Source organism: Gossypium arboreum, chromosome 4 (genome assembly GCF_025698485.1).
Source record: "Gossypium arboreum isolate Shixiya-1 chromosome 4, ASM2569848v2, whole genome shotgun sequence".
NCBI lineage: Eukaryota > Viridiplantae > Streptophyta > Magnoliopsida > Malvales > Malvaceae > Gossypium > Gossypium arboreum.
The window spans coordinates 105,431,078-105,443,235 of record NC_069073.1 but is presented as its reverse complement, the minus strand read 5'-3'; the positions used below and the strand labels follow the sequence as shown (position 1 = coordinate 105,443,235).

Sequence of the window (12,158 nt, the reverse complement as noted above, 5' to 3'; positions counted from 1 at the left end):
ATGCTCTTATAAGGGACAATGTGTTTGTGTTAAATGGTATTTGAGTATGAATGCATAAATGTATGCGTATTGAATGTTAAATGATGTGTATTGATCGGTAATACCTCATAACCCTATTCTGACAGTGAATACGGGTGAGGGGTGTTACATAATTGACCTTACCCAAACAGTTAATAGGGTAACGAAATTCTCAATTTAATTCATAAATCAACTTCCCAATTTCATAATACAATTTCATCAATCCAAATAATTCAATCATTTGAATATATGCTCATAGCAACATCTTTTCTTTCCATAACATAATCAACTTCAATTTCAATTTCAATAAAACTCAATAAAATCCTAATCACAAGTAACTAGTTCAACCATTTCAAACATATCACATTAAACCAATTTTGTAACTTACCTTAACTCATTATTTAATGCTAATGCTCAATACAACAATTTAAATAATTTAGATTATAGAAACTCACACCGTAATTTTTGAACTACTCGCCGACAACCTTGCCTTTTTCCTTTCTTACTCGAGGATTCTAGTTCAACGTTAGCTACGGATTAAACAAATATAATAAATTAACATTTTATATACCAATTCATATTTAATTATAAAATTTATACTAATTTAACATAAATTTCAATTTAATCCTCGAAACCGATACTAACATATTTTATCATAAAGCCTCCCAACATTAGACCAAATTTTTCTAGAGTCCCTATAGGACTTCCTACTTATTACTTAAACCCTTAAATTTGAATTTTGCACAACTTAGTCCTTATTGTACAAAATTATCAATTAACTTTACAAAATAATCCTATTTCACTTTTACCCTTAAACTTTATCAAAATAACATTAAGAACTTCAATTTCTCATTAATAGCAACTTCTATAAACCTCAAAAATTCTAAAAATTTTAACATGGGTAAGCTAACTCATGATCTTAGGTTCCAAAAACATAAAATTTATGCAATAAGGACCAAAATATACTAACCGATTTAAAGCCCCAAATCCATTCTCCCTTAATCTCTTCTCTTTCTTTTTGGTTTTGCATGAAAGAAAATATCAAATGTCTTTTGTTTTTTCCCACTTTATTTTATTAATTAATTAAGTTTTATTTATTATATAACTATTTTAACCACAATTTTAACTTAAATTTTTATCTTATACATAATATATATAATACCTATAATTTATAAGCCATAACCTGCCACTATTGAAACATAAATATAACGGCTTAATTACTTTAAAAACCCCTAAATTAAATTCCATCTTATAATTTAATATCAATCCGTATTTCTATCACTTAAACAATTTAGTCCTTAAACCTAAATTGAACACTAATTCAATAAAATTATGTAACATTCAATTCGTCTCTAAGGAAACTCCGTAATTATTTAATAAAAACATTTACGAGCCCCATTTATGGAAATGGAGTCTCGAAAATACACTTGCCAATATCACTGAATTTCGGGTCGTTACATCTAGCCCGTGTGCCTCTAATTATAAAACAATGAGTTACATGACCTACCACATGGCTTGACACACAACTGTGTTGCTCACACGGCCTACCATAAGGCATGACACATAGTCGTGTGGCATTGACAGCCATGTTTTTTAGCTTCTATCGTTCGTAAGATTTCAGGTTTTTGTTACACACTTGGTACGGGTTTGACGTAGAAGCAATAGAGGTGATCCCAAAACCTAAAAACGACAACCAATTGTCCAATTACATGATTAAATTAAGCTAAAGCACTAAGTTGACATTCAAACCAATTTACGTTGAAAACTTCGACGCAAAACCCAACTCGAAAATTAGGTATTCACCCTCGTACATAATAGCAACACACGGGACTAACTCGTTGAAGGGACGTTACCATCAAGATCTTTACCTAAAAGAAAGCCAATCGAAACTTAAAACAAGAAAAATCGAACGAACAAGTAAGAACCAATTTTTTTGGCAAAAACCTACAAGACTGAACATTAACAGAAATTCAATGACAACTTACACGATTAACCGTTTATCGAAACAATGAGATACGTACTTCCCCTAACAGAACGATAGCAATAATTAACAAAAAGAAATAAGGAAAAAGAAAAAAATATAAAACCGAAGAAGAAAAAGAACGACAAGAACAAACAAAAGGGGAAATATAAAAAGAAAAGAAAAGAGAGAAAGAAACCATTTAAATAAAATTTAAAATAACATAATTTTTACAGAGTAGTATAAAAACATATATCCTTATTTCATATGGAGAGACTGTAACGCCCCAATTTTCGGGAATCCTGTGAATGTTGGCATAGGTTTAATTATGTTAGTGGGCCTCTAGAAAGCCCAAGCTTAAGATAGAACCTGGCAATTTTAGTTAATTTTTGTTCCATAAGAAAAAGGGGGTGAAATGATGAAATAGGACCTATGTGAAAATGTTTGAAAATGCTATAGGCTAAATTGAAGTGGCCAAATAAATAGGAGTGCAAAATAGGAGGATTTGCATGACAAACCTCCCATTTTACATGAAGTGGCCAACCATCATGTTGTTGTAGACAAAATGTACACTTGATATTCATAATTTATGGTACAAATTGATACAAATTGATAATAAGTTAGGTAAATGTTCCATGATAATGGGTTAGGTAAATGTTTCATGATAATAGGTTAGGTAAATGTTCCATGATAATGGGTTAGGTAAATGTTTCATGATAATGGGTTAGGTAAATGTTTCATGATAAGAATATGATGTCTTTTGTATTAAAGAACTAAATGGATGAAATATGAAATTTTATTAAAAGAAAAAAAAGGGGTGAAAAGAACAAAGTTTTGTCCATCTTTGTTCATCATAGTTGAAAGTTAGAGAAGAGAAAGGAGAGGAGAAAGCTCTTGAGTATTCGGTCATTAGGAGGAGGAAAATTGAAGGTAAGTTCTTGGTACCTTGCTTCTATTTTGAGGTTCATGAGTTCTTCTTGATTCTACCTTAACTCTTGAAGTATATTTTGATTTTTAGTTGTGTTGTGAGCATTTAGTCATGAATTAAAATGAAGGAAATGGTTGTTGTTTCATGTTCTTTTGATGAAAAATGGAAGATAGGTGAAGTTGAGCCAAACAAATAAGCATGCATGTGCCTTAGATGTTAAAGGGAAAAATCAGCTAACATGTTGTGCTTTAAAATGATGAAATGGAGATTATACTTAAGTAAAATCATAGATATGTGATGATTGATTGGTGATATACATGTTTAAATAACATGCATGCAAGGTATGTGTGAAAGAGTGATTTGGTAATAAATTTGCTTGGGACAGCAGCAGTAACGTGACTTTGGAAAATCACCATAAATTGTGGGAGATGAATTAGAAGCTGAATAAATTATTTAATTAAATCTTATTGAGTCTAGTTTCTAATGAAATAAACAAGAACATATTTTGAATTCTGTACAATGAGAAATTTGATTCGTAATGAAGGGTGGTCAGATTAGTCAAATAGTGAAACATGGGAAACTTTGAGAAAATTCTGGTATTGGTTGGCTAAACCAAAAATTCTGAAAATTTTATGGATAGAAGATATATGAGTCTATTTTCAGGTAAAATTAACGGAACTTGATTTGGAGTTTCGTAGCTCCAGTTATAAATGATTTAGTGACTGTTGCTCAGGAAGACAGCTTGCAGTGAAATTATGATTATGTGGTAAACATTGACAAAAATTTGTTAATGAGTTGCTTATTGATTTCTTATAAGCTTACTATGATATGTAGGTGTGGTTGACTGAATATTGTAAGGGGTTAATACGTAGTTCGTATTTGAATAGTTAGATTAACGTGTTAGTAATCCAATTGTAGGCAGTTCGTGTGTGGATCTCGTCAAGATATCGTCAAAAATGTGTGTAACTAACACCCTCTTTCTTAGTCCTGAGCGGCAAAAGTCGAAAAGCCGAAATGCCGAAAACCTGTATTTTGTAGATTTGAGAGTGTGCGAATGCTCGTAAGGTAAATCGATTAATGTTTTTGGTAAGCTGCAAAATTTGGACCGCAAAGTGCATGATTTCGTGCCTCGATATTTTTAGGCTTAATGGGCCAAAATTGGAATGATGGGCCAATCTGCCCAATTCGGTAGAACCCTCGATGCGTGATTACATTAGTACGTGAAAGGTAGGAATATGCATGAAAAACCCTAAAATAGATAAATTACTGAAATACCTTTAAAAGTGGAAAATTTACAGTTTTACCCCTAGTAGATAAATTACCGAAATACCCCTAGGGTTAAATTGACCTAAATGCATGTTTGACTGTTGTTATTTACTGCATGCCATGTTGTTATTATCTGATGCATGGGACTAGGATATTGACGGAGGAAGTACTGAAAGTGGCTTGTCCACGTACTGGAGGCTTTGCCTCAATTTACTATTAACTGAAAGCAATCTTGCAAGAATCGTGGAGTGTTAAATTTGGGTGGGTTGAGCTATCCCCACATGGAGTGTATGGCTGGTACGGGTGGAGTGTAGTGGTTGGTGGGTTGAGTAGTCTCCCTAAATGGGCTTGCATATGTTTACTGATGTTGCATGTATTTTGAAATGGGCCTATGGGCCATATCATTATCTGAATAAGGGCTAAGGCCCGGTTATTGTAATTTGAAAGGGCTCGCCCAAGACCACTGATTACTGAATGGGCTTAGGCCCAATAGGCTTGAGTGACTTGGGCTTTGAATGAGTTTTCCTTACACACCGAGTTTCCCCAAACTCACCCCTTTTATTTTTCATCCACGCAGAAATCCCCAACCATAGTGGGCTTGGAGTCGTGAGGGAATTCGGAGTGGCCACCGCTCGAAAGTTTGATTTTCTTACGTGAACTGGACATCCTTTTATTTACGTTTGAAGTTTTGGGTTTTTAAATGTAATAAGGCCGCTTAATTATTTTTGATGGTTTTAATATGTATTACTAAGATAGGTATTACTTATTTTAACTGTTGAAATTGGATAGCTTTAGGGCGCGTTTTCAAAAAAATAACAATTGATTTCAAAATAACACGACAACAAGCGAAGCTTCCGCAATGAAAGTATTTTCCAAAATTAATCACTTTTCCTAAAATGACTTAATCAAATCAGTTTCCTAGAAATATCCATGACGTTAAGGTGTGGCAATGGCGGTATGCATGTCTAGGATTGGATCCGAAGGGAGATTGGTACTTAAGCAGTCTGATGGACTCACCACCTCTTTTCCGGTTTCCTACCTGGTGCACAGCTTCCATTCACTTTAACCTTTAATGAATTAATCTTTTGAACATCAAGGACGATTTTCTGAACTTAGAATGGATTTTTTTTAACGTTTTTGATGTGGCATGGCGGATCCGGCCATATGGTCTGGGCCGGGTTTGGGGTGCTACATTTAGTGGTATCAGAGCCTAGGTTACAACAACTCGACTGTAGAATGGGTTTACAAAAACAAATATTTTTGAAAGCGAAAATTTTATAAAGAATGCGAAAAACTTGATTTTCAAAATTTAGATCTTTAGAAGGTGGCATTCCGAATATCCGGCTCAAGCCTGTAAGTATTACTCTGAACTCTTCTGAATATTTTTCTGACTTATCTATCTGTACTGAAATCCTGCTAGGATACTCTAGATAGGATGATACTGAAACCATAGGAAAATCGATAAGAGATCGAATCGTAGCTAGACTTCGATTCTGCGAAACAAACTCGAACTCTTTCGATTCATAAAACATCTGTAATAAACACTGGAATATTAATTGATGCATAAAAATTCGTAATCAAGATAAATCGATATGAGTACGAGAGCTACTCAGGGAAGAGGCCGTGGTAAAGGCCGAGGTAGTACTCAAGCTGGATCTTCGTCTTCTGAACACATACCCACTGGAGTAGCACGACCACCACCGATGGATGAGAATGGGCCGTATGATAGGGATGCCGAGGATGATGCCTTGTCACAGGCAATGCTTCATGTTCTGGAAAGGGTTTCCGGAGCAAGTTCGGGCAACGAAATTCAGGGATCAATTTCTGAATGACTTCGGGACTAACGGAACGAAGATCTTTAAGGCGTGTCCGCGTATACCCCGAATGTGGCGTAATATTGGTTGGAGGCCACGAGCGGATTATGGACAACTTGGACCGCTCGAGGAGATTGTGAGTGGGGTATCTGTACTAAGTCATTTGGGTCACTCGGTTAGGGTAGACAAACTGTATAGGGATGTACCCTTAGAAACTCAAGGTAGAATTTTCCCTGGAGATCTGATGGAGTTACCGTTCGGAGAGTTTGATCTCATTTTGGGAATAGACTGGCTTGTTAAGCATAAAGTGACCCTGGATTGTGCTGCTAAACGAATGGTGTTAAGGACCACAAAGGATGAGGAGGTTATGGTGATAGGTGAGCGAAGGGATTATTTGTCTAATGTGGTGTCAGCATTAAGAGCCGAGAAGTGGATTCGGAAAGGTTGTGAGGCCTATTTGGTATTTGTAAGTTAGTCGGAAGAGGAAGGACTGACAGTGGATAAGGTTAGGACCATAAAGGAGTTCCAAGATGTTTTTCCGGAGGAGCTTCCAAGATTGCCTCCGAATCGAGAAGTTGAGTTTGGAATAGACTTGTTGCCTAGAATGGCGCCTGTGTCCATCGCACCGTATAGGATGACACCGAAGGAGTTAGTGGAGTTAAAGGCTCAAATTCAAGAGTTGTTGGATAGGGGCTTCATTAGGCCAAACGTGTCTCCATGGGGAGCACCGGTGCTATTCGTGAAAAAGAAGGATGGTACGATGCAGATGTGCATTGATTATCGCCAGTTGAACAAACTGACGATTAAGAATAAGTATCCACTGCCAAGGATTGACGATCTATTTGACCAGCTTAAAGGAGCTTCTGTATTTTCCAAGATCGACCTTCGATCTGGATATCATCAATTAAGGGTCAATGAGGCAAATATCCAAAAGACGACATTCAGGACTCGGTATGGTCGTTACGAGTTTCTGGTTATGCCATATGGACTAACGAAATCTCCTGCAGCATTTATGGATCTGATGAATCATGTGTTCCAACCATTTTTAGATCAATTCGTAGTCGTCTTTATTGATGATATCCTGGTATATTTTGAAACTAAAATGAAACATGATGAGCATCTCCGTATAGTGCTGTAAGTATTAAGGGAGAAGGAACTCTTTGTGAAGTTCAGCAAGTGTGAATTTTGGTTGAGGGAGGTAACTTTCTTAGGACATGTGGTCTCTGCTGAGGGGATTAAAGTGGACCCTCGAAAAATTGAAGCGATTTTGGAATGGAAGCCGCCTAGGTCAGTGTCGAAAATACGGAGTTTCCTAGGACTGGCAGGATACTACAGAAGGTTTGTAGAAGGTTTTTCTGTGATGGCAGCACTTCTGACAAAACTCATAAAGAAAGGAGTATCGTTTGTATGGACTAAGAAGTAGCAAAAAGCTTTTAAGAAGTTGAAGAAAGTTCTGACTGAAGCACTTGTATTAATTTAGCTGGAGTCTGGGAATGATTTTACTGTGTACAGTGACGCATCACACGTGGGTTTGGGCTGCGTGTTAATGCAAGAGGGTAAGGTGGTTGCATATGCATCACGATAGCTTAAGCCTCATGAGGGAAACTATTTGACTCATGATTTAGAGTTGGCAGCAGTGATATTTGCACTTAAGATTTGGAGACATTACTTGTACGGAGAAAGGTGTATTATATACACTGACCATAAGAGTCTTAAGTATTTGTTGACTCGAAGGAGCTGAACCTTAGGCAAAGGAGATGGATTGAGTTGCTTAAGGATTATGACTGCTCGATCGAGTATCACCCAAGCAATGCTAATGTGGTAGCCGATGCTCTAAGTCGTAGAGTCAGATTCGATCCGAGAGCAATGTTTGCTCGTCTGAGTCTCAGATGATGATGAAAGTCTGTTGGTGAGTTGCAAGTGAGGCCAACCTGGTTGGATCAGATTAAGGAAAAACAGTTGAACGATGAGTCTTTGGTCGCTCGTTTTCAACAAGTTAAGGAAGGGGAAACTTCTGAGGTTGGGAGCCAGAAGAGACGTTACAACAGCAATACCCTCATCTGTTTGGATTAGGTAAATTTTGAGGACGAAATTTCTTTAAGGAGGGTAGAGTTGTAATGCCCCAATTTTCGGGAATCCTGTGAATGTTGGCATAGGTTTAATTATGTTAGTGGGCCTCTAGAAAGCCCAAGCTTAAGATAGAACCTGGCAATTTTAGTTAATTTTTGTTCCATAAGAAAAAGGAGGTGAAATGATGAAATATGACCTATGTGAAAATGTTTGAAAATGCTATAGGCTAAATTGAAGTGGCCAAATAAATAGGAGTGCAAAATAGGAGGATTTGCATGACAAACCTCCCATTTTACATGAAGTGGCCAACCATCATGTTGTTGTAGACAAAATGTACACTTGATATCCATAATTTATGGTACAAATTGATACAAATTGATAATAGGTTAGGTAAATGTTCCATGATAATGGGTTAGGTAAATGTTTCATGATAATAGGTTAGGTAAATGTTCCATGATAATGGGTTAGGTAAATGTTTCATGATAATGGGTTAGGTAAATGTTTCATGATAAGAATATGATGTCTTTTGTATTAAAGAACTAAATGGATGAAATATGAAGTTTTATTAAAAGAAAAAAAAGGGGTGAAAAGAACAAAGTTTTGTCCATCTTTGTTCATCATAGCTGAAAGTTAGAGAAGAGAAAGGAGAGGAGAAAGCTCTTGAGTATTCGGTCATTAGGAGGAGGAAAATTGAAGGTAAGTAAGTTCTTGGTACCTTGCTTCTATTTTGAGGTTCATGAGTTCTTTTTGATTCTACCTTAACTCTTGAAGTATATTTTGATTTTTAGTTGTGTTGTGAGCATTTAGTCATGAATTAAAATGAAGGAAATGGTTGTTGTTTCATGTTCTTTTGATGAAAAATGGAAGATAGGTGAAGTTGAGCCAAACAAATGAGCATGCATGTGCCTTAGATGTTAAAGGGAAAAATCAGCTAACATGTTGTGCTTTAAAATTATGAAATGGAGATTATACTTAAGTAAAATCATAGATATGTGATGATTGATTGGTGATATACATGTTTAAATAACATGCATGCAAGGTATGTGTGAAAGAGTGATTTGGTAATGAATCTGCTTGGGACAGTGGCAGTAATGTGACTTTGGAAAATCACCATAAATTGTGGGAGATGAATTAGAAGCTGAATAAATTATTTAATTAAATCTTATTGAGTCTAGTTTCTAATGAAATAAACAAGAACATATTTTGAATTCTGTACAATGAGAAATTTGATTCGTAATGAAGGGTGGTCAGATTAGTCAAATAGTGAAACATGGGAAACTTTGAGAAAATTCTGGTATTGATTGGCTAAACCAAAAATTCTTAAAATTTTATGGATAGAAGATATATGAGTCTATTTTCAGCTAAAATTAACGGAACTTGATTTGGAGTTTCGTAGCTCCAGTTATAAATGATTTAGTGACTGTTGCTCGGAAGAAGACAGCTTGCAGTGAAATTATGATTATGTGGTAAACATTGACAAAAATTTGTTAATGAGTTGCTTATTGATTTCTTATAAGCTTACTATGATATGTAGGTGTGGTTGACTGAATATTGTAAGGGGTTAATCGTAGTTCGTATTTGAATAGTTAGATTAACGTGTTAGTAATCCAATTGTAGGCGCTTCGTGTGTGGATCTCGTCAAGATATCGTCGCAAATGTGTGTGTAACTAACACCCTCTTTCTTAGTCTGGATCGGCAAAAGTCGAAAAGTCGAAATGCCGAAAACCGTATTTTGTAGATTTGTGAGTGTGCGAATGCTCGTAAGGTAAATCGATTAATGTTTTTGGTAAGCTGCAAAATTTGGACCGCAAAGTGCATGATTTACGTGCCCTCGATATTTTTGGGCTTAATGGGCCAAAATTGGAATGATGGGCCAACGGGCCCAATTCGGTAAGAACCCTCGGTACGTGATTCTGTTAGTACGTGAAAGGTAGGAATATGCATGAAAAACCCTAAAATAGATAAATTATTGAAATACCTTTAAAAGTGGAAAATTTACAGTTTTACCCCTAGTAGATAAATTACCAAATACCCCTAGGGTTAAATTGACCTAAATGCATGTTTGATTTGTTGTTATTTCTTGCATGCCATGTTGTTATTATCGATGCATGGGACCGGGATATTGACGGAGAAATCTGAAAGTGGCTTGTCCACGTCTTGGAGCTTTGCCTCAATTTACTATTAACCGAGCAAAGAATGTTTTATGTGGAGTGTTGGGTGGGTGGGTTGAGCTATCCCACATGGAGTGTATGGCTGGTACGGGTGGAGTGTAGTGGTTGGTGGGTTGAGTAGTCTCCCTAAATGGGCTTGCATATGTTTACTGATGTTGCATGTATTTTAAAATGGGCCTATGGGCCATACTGTTATCTGAATAAGGGGCTAAGGCCCAGTTTATTGTAATTTGAAAAGGGCTCTGGCCCAGTACCACTGTTACCTGAATGGGCTTAGGCCCAATAGGCTTGAGCTGACTTGGGCTTTGAATGGGTTTTCCTTACACACTGAGTTTCCCCAAACTCACCCCTTTTATTTTTTCATCCACGCAGGAAATCCCCAACCATAGTGGGCTTGGAGCTGTGAGGGAATTCGGAGTGGCCACCCATTCTGAAAGTTTGATTTTCTTCTGGTGAACTGGACATCCTTTTATTTACGTTTGAAGTTTTGGGTTTTTAAATGTAATAAGGCCGCTTAATTATTTTTGATGGTTTTAATATGTATTACTAAGATAGGTATTACTTATTTTAACTGTTGAAATTGGATAGCTTTAGAGCGCGTTTTCAAAAAAATAACAATTGATTTCAAAATAACACGACAACAAGCAAAGCTTCCGCAATGAAAGTATTTTCCAAAATTAATCACTTTTCCTAAAAATGACTTAATCAAATCAGTTTCCTAGAAATATCCATGACGTTAAGGTATGGCAATGGCGGTATGCATGTCTAGGATTGGATCCGAAGGGAGATTGGTACTTAAGCAGTCCGATGGACTCACCACCTCTTTTCCGGTTTCCTACCTGGTGCATAGCTTCCATTCACTTTAACCTTTAATGAATTAATCTTTTGAACATCAAGTACGATTTTCTGGACTTAGAATGGATTTTTTTTTTAACGTTTTTGATGTGGCATGGCGGATCCGGCCATAACTTTTGGGCCGGGTTTGGGGTGCTACAGAGACCCAAACATAGGACCAGAAGATATATAGAAGCTTAACTATGAACCAGCAGACTCATTATTGTCACAGAATCACACATAATTAAACTTAAGTCGAGAGTTCAACGATAGGGGTTAAACCAAAATAAACAGTAAAATTCAAAAAGGAATGCTCGAACCCTCAATCTCAAACACATAAGCAAAACACTTAACCACAAATATAGAGACTTAATTATTGACATAATTTATCAAACAAATGTTCAAAATTTGAGGCGTTACAAATACCATATGGTTCGACTGGACTTAAACAGTTGAACTGTCATATTGCACCATCCTTTGCTTATGGATTCATTTGCTAAACTCTTAAACTTATTGGACAATCATTTTGGACACTCCATTGATGGACATACCTTAGCTCATGGATTCATATGCTTAATTAGCGGGCGTACATTACTAGATCATCCATTTAGGACCTCCATTTATGTGTGGATTCTAATTTAATAACATTGAGTATTAAAATTCAATCTTAATATGACACCAAGAGTTGAGCATTTAACCTCAACATATTTTCTTCCAGGTATTTGCTTTTTATTATTTGTAGTTAATTTCTTGCATTGACTTTTTATTTCTAGTGTTTCTAGCTACTACTTTCATCACCAATGCTTATTCCAAAATTAAGTGTTAAATTTTTGTTCTAGCATAATACTTGTAATCGTGTAATTAGGTCTAATCAACTTCTTTGTGAATTGACCTCAAACTCCCAAGATTTTATTACTTGAATATAACATGCACTTGGGTTGTAGGCCTAGAAAGTCACCGTCACATTTCATACCATAAAATCAATAAAATCGGTTGAACTGCAAAAATCGAACTGATCGATTAAAAACCCGTTGAATTGGGTTAAAGCTAGTTTAAATATTTAATTTTGTTGTTATAATTTATAAAATGAATGTTTA

General features: G+C 36.0%; 1 long non-coding RNA gene across 1 annotated transcript; it reads left to right on the top strand.

Moving 5' to 3' along the window:
• Nucleotides 1-8,378: 8,378 nt before the first annotated feature.
• On the top strand, nt 8,379-10,871 carry LOC128291868 (uncharacterized). The gene is made up of 2 exons (XR_008281812.1): nt 8,379-8,752; nt 10,600-10,871. It is a non-coding gene; the product is annotated as an uncharacterized LOC128291868 (long non-coding RNA).
• The last annotated feature ends 1,287 nt before the right edge of the window (nt 10,872-12,158 follow it).